Source organism: Sorex fumeus, unplaced genomic scaffold, assembly GCF_029834395.1.
Source record: "Sorex fumeus unplaced genomic scaffold, SorFum_2.1 ptg000128l, whole genome shotgun sequence".
NCBI lineage: Eukaryota > Metazoa > Chordata > Mammalia > Eulipotyphla > Soricidae > Sorex > Sorex fumeus.
In genome coordinates this window covers 13,029,963-13,042,269 of record NW_026606185.1, presented here as the reverse complement: position 1 = coordinate 13,042,269, position 12,307 = coordinate 13,029,963, and the positions used below count along the sequence as shown (strand labels likewise).

Below are 12,307 nucleotides of genomic sequence, written 5' to 3'. Positions count from 1 at the left end.
GTTAATTCTCCCAATCCATGAACAGAGGATGTGTTTCCATTTCCTTGTGTCCTCTTTTATTTCTTGAAGTAGTGTTTTGTAGTTTTCTTTGTACAGGTCCTTTACCTTCTTAATTAAGCTGATTCCAAGGTACTTGATTTTCTGAGGCATGATTATTAACAGGATTTTTTTATATCACTTTCTTCTCTCATTATTTGAATGGAGGAATGCCTTGTACTTTTGTATATTGATTTTATAGCCTACAACTTTACTATACAAGTCTATTATTTCTAGCAGCTTCTTGGTAGAGGCTTTAGGGTTCTCTAAGTATAGTATCATGTTATCTGCAAACAGTGAGAGCTTGATTTCCTCCTTTCCTATCTGGATACCCTTATTATCTTTTTCTTTCCTAACTGCTATGGCAAGAACTCCCAGTACTATGTTGAAGAGAAGTGTTGAGAGTGGGCTTTTTTTTTTGTCTTGTCCCTGATCTTTAGTTTTTCCCCATTGAGGATAATGCTTGCTATGCTTGTGGTAGATGACTTTGACTATATTGAGGAAAATTCCAATTCCCATTTTGCTGAGAGTTTTTGTCATAAACGGATGCTGGATCTTTTCAAATGATTTTCTGTGTATATCGATAAGATCATATGGTTTGTATCTTTTCTTTTATTGATATGATGGATTATGTTGATTGACTTCCGAATGTTAAACCATCCTTGCATCCCTGAGATAAATACCACTTGGTTGTGGTGTATGATAATTTTGATGAGTCGTTGGATTCTACTTGCTCGTATTTTGTTGAGGATCTTTGCATCCATTTCATCAGGGATATTGGCCTATAGTTTTATTTATTAATTTATTTATTGTGGTGTCTCTAACTGCTTTTGGTATTAGGGTGATACGGGTCTCATAGAAACTGTTTGGGAAGGAATGTTTCTATTTCTTCAATTTCCTGGAAAAGATTGAAAAGGACTGGAAATACATCCTTTTTAAATGTTTGGAAGAATTCTCTAGTGAATTCATCTGGACCTGGGCTTTTGTTTTTGGGAAGACTTTTGATTACTGTTTAAATTTCCTTGATAGTAATAGATAGTTCTATTAAGGTATTCCAAATCTTCTTGGCTCAGCCTTGGGAGGTTATAAGAATCCAGGAATTTATCCATTTCCTCTAGGTTCTCTTGTTTCGTGGTATACAGACTTTCAAAGTAATCTTTGATCTTTTGAATTTCTTTGGTTTCTGTTGTGATGTCCCCCTTTTCATTTCTGATTTGGTTTATTAGGGTTCTCTCTTTCTCTTTCTTGGTGAGTCTTGCTAGTGGTTTATCAACATTGTTTATTTTCTCAAACAACCAGCTCTTGGTTTCACTGATCTTTCAGATTGTTTTTTGCGTTTCCATGTTGTTAATTTCTGCTCTAAGTTTTATTAATTCTTTCCTCCTGCCTGGTTTGGGCTCCTTTTGTTGGTCATTTTCTAAGATCGTAAGCTGCGATGTCAAGTTATTTATGTAGGCCTTTTCTTCCTTCCTGTGAGATGCTTGCAGAGCTATTAATTTTCCCCTTAACACTGCTTTGTCCCACAAGTTCTGGTAGTTCGCATCTTCATTCTCAGTTGTTTCCAGGAATCTTTTAATTTCTTTTTTGATTTCCTCTTCGTCCCACTTGATGTTCAACATTGAGTTGTTTAATTTCCAGATGTTTGATTTGATTCTCTGTTTTTGTGTGCCTAACTTCTATATTCGGTGCATCATGGTGTGAAAAGATAGTTGATACAATTTCTATCTTCTTGATTCTATTGAGGTCTGTTTTGTGGTCCAGCACGTGGTCTATCTTGGAAAATGTTCCATTTGCACTGGAAAAGAATGTGTATTCAGTTTGGGGGTATGAAAAGCCATGTACACATCTATTAGCCTTCTCTCTTTCACTTCTTCCTTCAAAGGCACTACTTCCTTGATGAATTTTAGTCTTGTTGATCTACCTATCAAGATAATAGATATCAAGATAACAGGGCGGTTTTGAAGTCTCCAACTACTACTGTTGCTACCAATGTCCTCCATGACGTCTATTAGCAGTTTCTTTAAGTATTTTGCTGACCCCTCATTGGATGTGTATATATTTAGGATTAGATTTCTTCCTGATGTACATATTCCTTGATTATTAAAAAGTGGCCTGCACTGTCCCTTTTAATCTTTTTCATCCTGAAATCTATGCTGTTGACTACAAGTCTGGCCACCCCGGTTATTTATTTATTTTTTTAATGTAGAAGTACTGCTATTTATTCTGCCATTGATTAAGCTGATTGAACTGGACATGAACTCCACATTACTTCTATTTTTTATTCAGAATGTTCATTTTATTTTATTATTGTTTTTATCATTATTATTTTTAATCACCGTGAGATACAATTAAAAAGCTTTCCTGTTTGAGTTTCGGTCACACAATGATTGATCACCCAACACTTCACCAGTGCACATCTTCCACCACCAAGGTCCCCAGTATTCCCCCATTCCACCCCTCACCCTGCCTCTATGGAAGACAATCTCCCTCATACTGTCTTTTGTATTGCTTGTTATGAATAGTATAAGATGTCATGCAGTCGCAAGAGCGACCCCATGCTCCTGGAATTCTAAAATTTCAGATAATTAGGGTCTGGAGATATCTCTGCAGTGAGCTCAGAGATTTATTTTGTGTGTCTTTAAGTGTCTTTTTGTTCAGAGATTCTTTTGTGTGTCTCTGGATCATGGCTGACAAGGAGCTCAAGTAGCAGCTGGAGGCACTTTGTGGGCGTGGCCTCCCATGGGGACAAGGGAGGGAGGATGAGAAGGACTGGCCCATTCCCTATCCCTTGAGGCCTGGAGTATGCTGTCACTGAACCCGCGTACCTGAACTCATTGGGTTCTGGAAGTTGTTGGCTGCTGCAGTTTTTAGGGGGCAGGTAGAGGGATGATGCCTACCCCTGTCTGAGGCACCCTGGTGAATTCAGCCTGGCTTAAAGTTCGGAGAAATCTCTGCAGCAAGTTGCTCAGTTTGGTGATTCTTTTGTGTGTCTTTGGACCATGCCATTTCCATCTTTTCCAGAGAAATAAACTATTGGCATATGCCCTGCAGGGCACACCCGCTTGCCTGCAGCACACCACACCTCTGGCCTTATCTGCAGCTTTTGATCTCTTTTGAGATTTATGGGTCTGGATTGTATGGTAGTTCTATACCTAATTTTGACAAATCTTCACATGGCTTTTTATAATGAATAAACCACATCCATATGAAGTTTCCACCAACAGTGGATGAGGGTTTCTTTTGCACCACACTCTGCCGAAACCGGTTGTATAAAGACTTTGATATGTGTCAATTTCATGGTGTGAGATGATAACTCATTCTTGTTTCGACTTTAATTTCTATAATCATGAGTGACGATGAGCATTTTTCATATGTCTGTTGGTCTGCCATATGTCTTATTTAGGGATGTGTTGTTTCCATCTTCTTGCTCATTTATGGATAGAATTACTGAGATTTTTTGTTTTTGAGTTTGGGGAGTGGTTTATAAAACTAAAAAATCAACTTTGTTTCTGATGCATCATGTGCAATTATTTCCCTTAATTCAACAGGTTGTCTTTTTTAAAATTAAAGCATGAGTTTCTTTCACTGTACCAAAGATTTTTAATTTGATATAGTTCCATTTAAAATTTTTTGTTTTTGCTACTATGGTCATCTCATTAAAGATTTCTTTGTTGTAAATTTCCTTGAGAGTTCTAACTTATTTTCTTCATAGTATTTTGTGGAATTTCATCTACTTTCAAGATGTTCAACACAGTTTTTTCATTTACATTTTGAAGGGTGTGAGATATGGTTCTATTTTTATTTTTTGACATGTAGCCATCAGTTTTTCCAACACCATTTGTTGAAGAGATTTTATCTCCTTCACTTTACATATTAGCTCCTTCACAATAGATTAAGTGGCCATAAAGCTAGGAGAGTAACTCAGGACTCTCAGTTCTGTTTCATTGGTCTGCAGATCTATCTTTATGCCAGCATCATGCAGTTTTGATTATTATAGTTTTTGTAATATAGTTAAAACTCAAGAACTGCAATGCCTCTCATCATCGTTTATTTTCTTAGAGTTTGATTTGGCTATTTGAAATTTCATGGATTCACAAAATATTTTTAGGGTTTGTTCTATGTCTTTGAAAAAACGCAGACTGAAGTTTTATCTTGTATTACATTGAAACTGCATAGTACTTTGGATAGGATGATCATTTTAACAATGTTGAATTTTCCAATTATTGATATATGCTTTTATGTGTCTTCTCTTTAATAAGTATTTAGGATTGAAATGACTGGATCATATGGCAGATGTATGTATTTAACTTTTAAAGGCACTTTCAGAGGCTGGAGAGACAGTACAGCGGGTAGGGCATTTGCCTTGCATGCCGTCGACCCAGGTTAGATCCCAGCATCCCATATAGTTCCCTGAGCACCTCCAGGAGCAACTCCTGAATGAAATCCAGGAGTAACCCCTGTGCATTGCCGGGTGCGGCCCAAAAAGGAAAAAAAAGTCACTTTCAAACTCGTCTCATTAAAAAGTCACTTTTCCTTCCTCTTTTTTTCCCACTGTTTCTGTATTGGTCAAGGACACACACACTTGATTGCACTCAAACTTTGAGGTGTTGGCTGTTGTCACACGCTTGTTTGGGGTGAAAGGATTTTTAGAGAGCAGAACTGCTGAAGTTCATGTGGGGTTGTGCAGGAATTGAACTTGGAACCTCACTGACTTGCAAGGCAGCCACTCTACCTCTGAGTTATCTCCAGGCCCTGAAAAACAGCTTTTTCATCATTTTTCAGGAACAGAAGAGAAACTCTTGGCCAGAAGCACTTGTCTTTCATGTTTAGAGACCTTAATATATGATGCCCAGCACCAAATATACTCCCCACATTGCCAGGTATAGCTCTGGAACAACCAGCTTCCTAAGCACCATTGGGAGAGGTACTGGTGGTCCCCTGTACCCCAGGTCATAGCAGCACTGCATTTGCCAGCCTGAGCAATGGAATGTCTAGCCTGGTTTGCTCTGTGTCACTGGAGTAGCCTTTGGTCACCTGGGCATTACTTAGTAGCACAGCCGTCCAAAAACCCCTCTTAGGCAAAAAAGTATATTTGAAGTGACATCTGCAATTGTCTGTTCATTGCAGCACTCTTTACAATAGCCAGAATCTGGAAAAAACCTGAGTGCCCGAGAACAGATGACTGGTTAAAGAAACTGGTACATTTACAAATGGAGTACTATGTAGATGTTAGAAAAGACGAAGTCACGAAATTTACATACAAGTGGCACTACATGGAAAGTATCATGTTAAGCGAAATGACTCAGAAAGAAAGGGATAGACATAGAAAGATTGCATTCATCTGGGGAACATAAAGTAACAAAATGGGAGACTAACACCCAAGAATGGCTGAGATTAGTATCAGGAATTTTACTCCATGGCTTGGAGGCCAACCACACATACTAGGGGAAAAGGGAGCTCAGATAGAGAAGGGAACACCAAATAAAGGTGTTGGGAGGATCCTCCCAGGATGGGAGAAGCATGCGGAAAGTAGACTATAGACTAAACATGATTGTCACCCATTGCCTCTTTTGCAAACCACAACACCCAATAAGAAAGAGAGAACAAAAGGGAATGCCCTGCCACAGAGGAAGGGTGGGATGGGTGGGATGGGGGGTGGGAGGGATACTGGGATCCGTGGTGGTGGGAAATGGGCATTGGTGGAGGGATGGGTATTTGATCATTGTATAATTGAAACCCAAGCACAAAAATGTTTAAGTCTGCAACTGTACCTCATGATGTCTCACTATTAAAAATTTTTTAATATATAAATAAAATTACTTTGTATAGGTCCAGAAAAAAAAAAAACCTCTTATTTTCTAATCTAGTATACCCTTCACATGACCACTTACTATATAGAGGAGTTTCATCCCTCCTAAATCCTTTCAAGTACTTGATTTGGTGAGTAATTTTAGCATTGAGTCTGTAGGTTTTCTAATACTGGGGCTTCAGTGGGACAGGGGAAGGAAATCACTTGCTTCCTTTGGGTTGCCCCGGATAAGACTGCCTGGTGCATGGTGTGGAGGCATCTCTATGGTGTATCGTTCTGTGTTCTCTTCTGAGAGATTTATTGCTGAGTCTCTGGATCATGGCCATTAATGAGATTATATGGCATCAGAGGCAGTCTGTGGGTGTGACTGCCAAGCTGTCAGAAACACAGGAAGATGAGGGTGGTCACCCATTCCTGACTCTGTTGAGCCTGGGGTTTTCAATCACAAGTCCTGCATACCTGGGTTTTTCTGCAGATTCACTCATGGGTGAGGTTCATCTGAGTCTGTGGAGAGTGACTATGAGCATGGTGGCAATTGAATTTTGGAGGTTTTTGGCTGCAGGAGCTCCACTGGGGAGGGTAGGGGAACTCAGCTGCCCCCCTCTGGGTTGCTCTGGATGAGATAACCTGGTGCAGGGACCGGTGGCATCTCTATAGAATATCAGTGAGTCATTTCAGTACCTTACATTCTAAAAAAGATATAGTGATATTAATCATAGTCTAAACACTATTTATTAAATCACTGTGAATAACAAAGTTATCCATGATTGAGTTTCAGGTGTACAATGTTCCAACACCAATCCCTTCACCAGTGTCCACTGTCTTCCACAAATGTACCTAGTTTCCCTCCTGCCCTAAACACTTTTATTTTGTGTGTATGGCATGGGGGTTAGTACCCCAGACCTCACACATGCAAGGTGAGTGCTCTGCTGTAAGTGAATTACATCTCTGACAATCTTCTTTAGAGTTTTATTTTTTTTTATTTTTATTTTTTGATTTTGGGGTCACACCCGGCAATGCTCAGGGGTTACTCCTGGCTCGTGCACTCAGGAATCACTCCTGGCGGTGCTCAGGGGACCATATGGGATGCTGGGAATCGAACCTGTGTTGGCCATGTTGGCTGCGTGCAAGGCAAATGCTCTACCCGCTGTGCTATCGCTCCCGCCCCAGAGTTTTAACTTGAAGTCTAATAATTATCAATAATATCAAGTGTCTTTTTGTGAATTGTTACCATTTCTATGACTTCCCTTATGATTTTTATTCTGTTCTATCTTTTTTTGTTTCAATTTATCTTTTTATTATAACATAAGTTACATTTGGGAAATTTAACCTAGACTTCTACTTCTCAAGGTTGTTAGAAGATCTAAATGACAATAAAACTCACTATGAAAATATATTAGAAAATACAAGAACTGATGTAAAAGAGGAATCAAGGTCGTGGGCATCGAGGGGTTAGAGTGACCAACTGTGACCATCTGGGCCTCACAGACGCTGCTTCCCAGGGGTGCCGGGGGAGAACCTCTGCTCTGCTGCCAAGAATAGTGGCTACCTTTGTACCTTCTAGCCGTTTCCTCTCCTTCCTAACTTAGCATTCCAGAAACTACCATTTGGAACAGAAATAATCAAAAAAGGAGTAATTTTTATCCTCAAAAGACAGACAGAATAATGTATTGGCATCACTTCATACTTGTTTAAAAAAGTCTTGAAATGGTCAGTAAGGACAGAGAGGGAGGGCAGATGGACACTTCAGACACACCACCAAGGGAAAAAAAAAGAATTTTTCTAGATTGATGCGTTCCATTTATTTATTTATTTTTTTAATTTTTGGGCCACACCGGCAATGCTCAGAGGTTACTTCAGGCTTTGAACTCAGGAATCACTCCTGTTGGTGCTCAGGCGGACGATATATGATGCCAGGGATTGAAGCTGGATCAGCTTTGTGCAAGGTAAACACCTTGCCTGCTGCATTCCAATCCCATTGCATTCCGATTTTAATGATGGTAAATTGAAATTACCTCTACTATAATACAATGCTAATAGAAACTGGCCATTTGCTGAAATCATTTTAGGTGAGCTACCATCATGTAAAATAAGAAAAGTAATTTCTGGGTCCAAATTGGTGAAATCTTAAAAAGGATTGTCTCTGGAACACATTTGAGGAAGATGCTTTCTGAAATGGCCACTCAGATGCACTATGGTCTCCTCTCCTACTGAACGTGTCTCTCCTAGAACATTGTCAGGGTTCCCCTCCTGCAGGAGACATTCTCACCAGCATGTGGTTCCAACCCACACAGGCTTTCTTCCTCATCGGGAAGAACTGCATAAGCGTTTGAGAAACTGCCGTTTGCTGCTTTCTCTTCCTTCTGCAAAGATACAGGCTGACTGGCTAGACTAAAGCTGATGTTTCTGAAGGCATGCAACAAGAATATTCCCACAGTGATCGTAAAGAAGTGACTCAGGGTGGGCAAGTTCTGCCACTCCTTAAAAAGAACGGCCGATTGGTGGGAATGCTAACTGGTCCAGGCTTTTTGGAAAACAATATGGACAGTCCTTCAAAAACTAGAAATCGAACTTCTATATGACCTCGCAATACCACTTCTGGAAATATATCCTGAGGGTGAAAAAAAGCACGTAGAAATGACATCTGTACCTGTATGTTCGTTGAAGCACTGTTCGCAATAGCCAAAATCTGGAAACAACTAAAGTGTCCGAGAACAGATGACTGGTTAAAGAAACTTTGGTATATCTACACAATGGAATACTATGTAGCTGTTAAGAGAGATGAAGTAATGAAATTTGCTTATAAGTGGATAGACATGGTGAGTATCATGCAAAGTGAAATGAAAGAGTCAGAGAGGAACAGATATAGAAGGACTCTTTTGTGGATTATAAAATTACATAACATGAGGCTGACTCCGAAGGACAGTAGATACAAGGGCCAGGAAGATTGCTCCATAGTTGGAAGCCTGCCTCATGAGCAGGTTGGGGAGGTGGAGTGGAGAAGGCAGCTGAAATAAAGAAGGGATCACTAAGGAAATGAGGACTGGAGAAATCGGTCGGGATGAGAGATGTGTGCTGAAAGTAGATAAAGGAGCAAGCATGATAATTTCTCATTATCTGCATTGCAAACCATAATGCCCAAAAGTAGAGAGAGTATGGGAAATATTGTCTGCCATGGAGGCAGTGGGAAGGTGGGAAAAGAGAGGTATACTGGGGATATTGGTGGTGGGGAATGTGCACTGGTGGAGGGATGGGTGTTTGATCATTGTGTGATTGTAACTCAAACATGAAAGCTAGTAACTATATCTCACAGTGATTCGATAAAATAAATTAAAAAAAAAAGAATAGCTGAGTAAGTCAGGACAGAGGTGGGTACCACGAGGGACGTGTTGAAGATATCCAGGACCCTGTTTGGGTAATTGATTTGTGTGCTCACAAACATGACAAGGCTCAGCAGTCGGACCCAGCTAGGGGATGGGGCAGCACAGGCCTCCTGGCACAGTTCTTTGATGGTGTTGCTCAGCCCTTTACAGAAGATCGGAGAAGATGCTGATGCACACGAGAGTGCTGCTCTGTCCTGGCACCGTCCCACCACAAAGATTAGTATCAAGGGTATAGTGACCATGAGTGTTGCAAAAACTACAAAACCTGGACCCCTAGCTTGTGAGCCATTTCATCTAGGGTATCAATCTCTTTTTCCTTTGGTGCATGAATGATTAAAGTTATGGACCCTGGGGTCCCCAGTAGACATCCAATGCCCCTGTGAAGAAGTAGTCTTTCACTCAGGAAGTGTGAAAAGAGAATGGCACTTAATCGGACCAGAACAAGTCACAGCTCTTGTCGAAAGGAAACTCCTGTACTGGAGGTGATGGAGCTCAGAGCCAACCCTACACCAACAGAAAAGTCCTGTCTCCCTCCCACGCCCCTGGATTGTCTCGTCTGTTACTTAAGAAAGTCTTGTGTGCCACACTGACCACAGGACAGTGTCTGTCCAGAGGAGAGAGAACTTGGGAAATGTGGGCTGATGTGGTCTGCCACCCGGGTAGAGGAGGGACGTGGTCAGTGGGAAGTGATCTTCTGGCTCCCTCCTGTGCACAGCCCTTCCGTCTCTAAGTCTGAAGCCCCTTGGGGAAGCTCCAGTGGAGCTTGCAGAGTTGGGGGCAGGCATGCCACCTGTCCATTGTTCACTCGGGATAGCTTAGGGGCACGGGATCTTGGCGCCGCAGTGGGCACACAGGCCACGCCCCTATCCTGTCCTTTCAATTTATCTATGCATCCTTTGTTCTATCAAGTAATGCTTCCCCAAACTTATGCTCATCACTAAAATTTCATATTGGTGACCAATGACTTCATTATAATAAATGTAATAACTATGGTGGTTTGCTTTTTGTGGGGAAGTTCTCCCAATTATGCTCAGGAGGTCCAGGGGCCCTTCCACGTGATTTTCTGCCAATAGCCTACTTCCACTACCCAGTCGTCGCCATACTCCAGGATGCTTTCTGGACCCGCGCGGCCGCTTGCGGCCGCGCGACACATCCTAAGACACTAAATACCCATCTTCTGGAATTGTCGTACCATATTTGATAGGGTTCAAATATGGTAACACCTACAAGGGTGATTAGAGGTCACCCCAAAAGCCTCTATCCCTCTCGGAAAGACTGGCAAGCTACCGAGAGTATTCCGCCCGCACGGAAGAGCCTGGCAAGCTATCCGCTGTGTATTCAATATGCCAAAACCAGTAACTACAACTGGTCTCATTCACCTGACCCTGAAGGCTTCACCGACATGGCAGCACTGAGAAGGATGAGAAAGGAGAGGCCGACAAAATCTCAAGGCCGACCTAGGCTGCCACAACGAAGGAAGACAAAAATGATCGTCTGTACTTTCAATGCACGTACGCTAGCATCAGATGCATCCATCGAGGACCTGATGGTACAAGCGCGAATGATCAAGTACGACATCATTGGTCTGACCGAGACAAGAAGGCACGAATCTCACCATGCCGTTTTCGACACTGGAGAAGAATTGTTCCTCGGAACATGCGATAAAAGAGGTGTTGGAGGCGTCGGTGTCCTTGTCAACACAAACTTGGCCAAGAGCATTGATTCATTTGAATGCCTAACAACCCGAATCGGACGTTTACATTTGAATAGATGTGGCTCACTGCCTGCAGTTTCTATCTTCGTTGTCTACGCACCAACATCTCATTATGATGAAAGAGAAATCGAGAAGTTCTACATGGAGCTAGAGAAGTTCTATAAAGAAGACCACACCTTCTACAAGATCATTGTGGGTGATTTTAATGCCAAGATAGGACCGAGAAGATCAGCTGAAGAACTTCACATCGGGACCCATGGCCTAGAATGGAACGAACAGGGTGAGAGACTGTCAGAGTTCATCATGTCGACCAAGACCATCCATGGTAACTCACAGTTCCAGAAGGCAGAATCTAAACGATGGACATGGGAGTCTCCCGGTGGACGATTCCACAACGAAATAGACCACATCATATTCAATCGACGGTTTTGCCTGACTGATGTCGCTGTTGTCCCAAAATTTCGAACGGGATCGGACCACCGTCTCCTTCGTGCAAAATTCTACTTCACAGAGCGGGGAGAAAGGGCTGCAAAGTTCAAAAAGAGAACTCCCAGAATGACCACCAACTGGGAACTCTTTGGTACTATTGCGGCAACATGGGAAGATGCCATTGTTGACAACATTGACGAGGAATACGATCGACTGGTTCAGCACCTCCATGAATGCGCGAGGAACGCCAAGAGAGAGATAGCCACAAAAAGTCGCCTATCTTTGAAAACTCTTGAGCTAATTCACCAGCGTGGTTTGGCGCATGCCTCAGGCAACCGCAAGCTAATGTCCGAGCTTGCAAAGCAGTGCAGAGATGCGATCAAGGAAGACCTCAAAGAGAGACAAGCAGAAGTACTGATAGATGCGGCAGAAGCCGGGAAAAGTATTCGTAAGGCCCGCCTGTCCTTCGCCAACTATAAGACCAAGATGACTGCCCTCCGACGTCCTGATGGATCCATCACATCCTCCAGAACGGCAATGGAGAAGATTATCCATGACTTCTACTCAAATCTCTTCGATAGCCATGTCCACTTGCCAACATACCAAATTCCACAGGATGGGTATGTTGTTCCCAACGTTCTCCCCTCCGAAATCCGACACGCCATTTTGTTGGTAAAGAAACAAACAGCACCCGGCCCAGACAAGGTCAGACCTGAACACCTGAAGAACCTGCCATCAGTACTCATCAATACACTGGCTCGGCTCTTCACTCGCTACCTGTCTGAATGCAAGGTTCCGTCCCAATGGAAAACCAGCCGGACCATACTACTGTTCAAGAAGGGAGACATCCATGACATTGGCAACTATTGCCCGATCTGCCTATTGTCTGTCATCTACAAGTTGTTCACTCGAGTCATCCTGAATAGGATTGGCAGA

At 42.1% G+C, this 12,307-nt stretch overlaps 1 pseudogene; it reads right to left on the bottom strand.

Moving 5' to 3' along the window:
• Positions 1 to 8,070: 8,070 nt before the first annotated feature.
• LOC130045501 (magnesium transporter NIPA2-like) lies at positions 8,071 to 10,026 on the bottom strand (annotated as a pseudogene).
• Between the last annotated feature and the right edge of the window lie 2,281 nt (positions 10,027 to 12,307).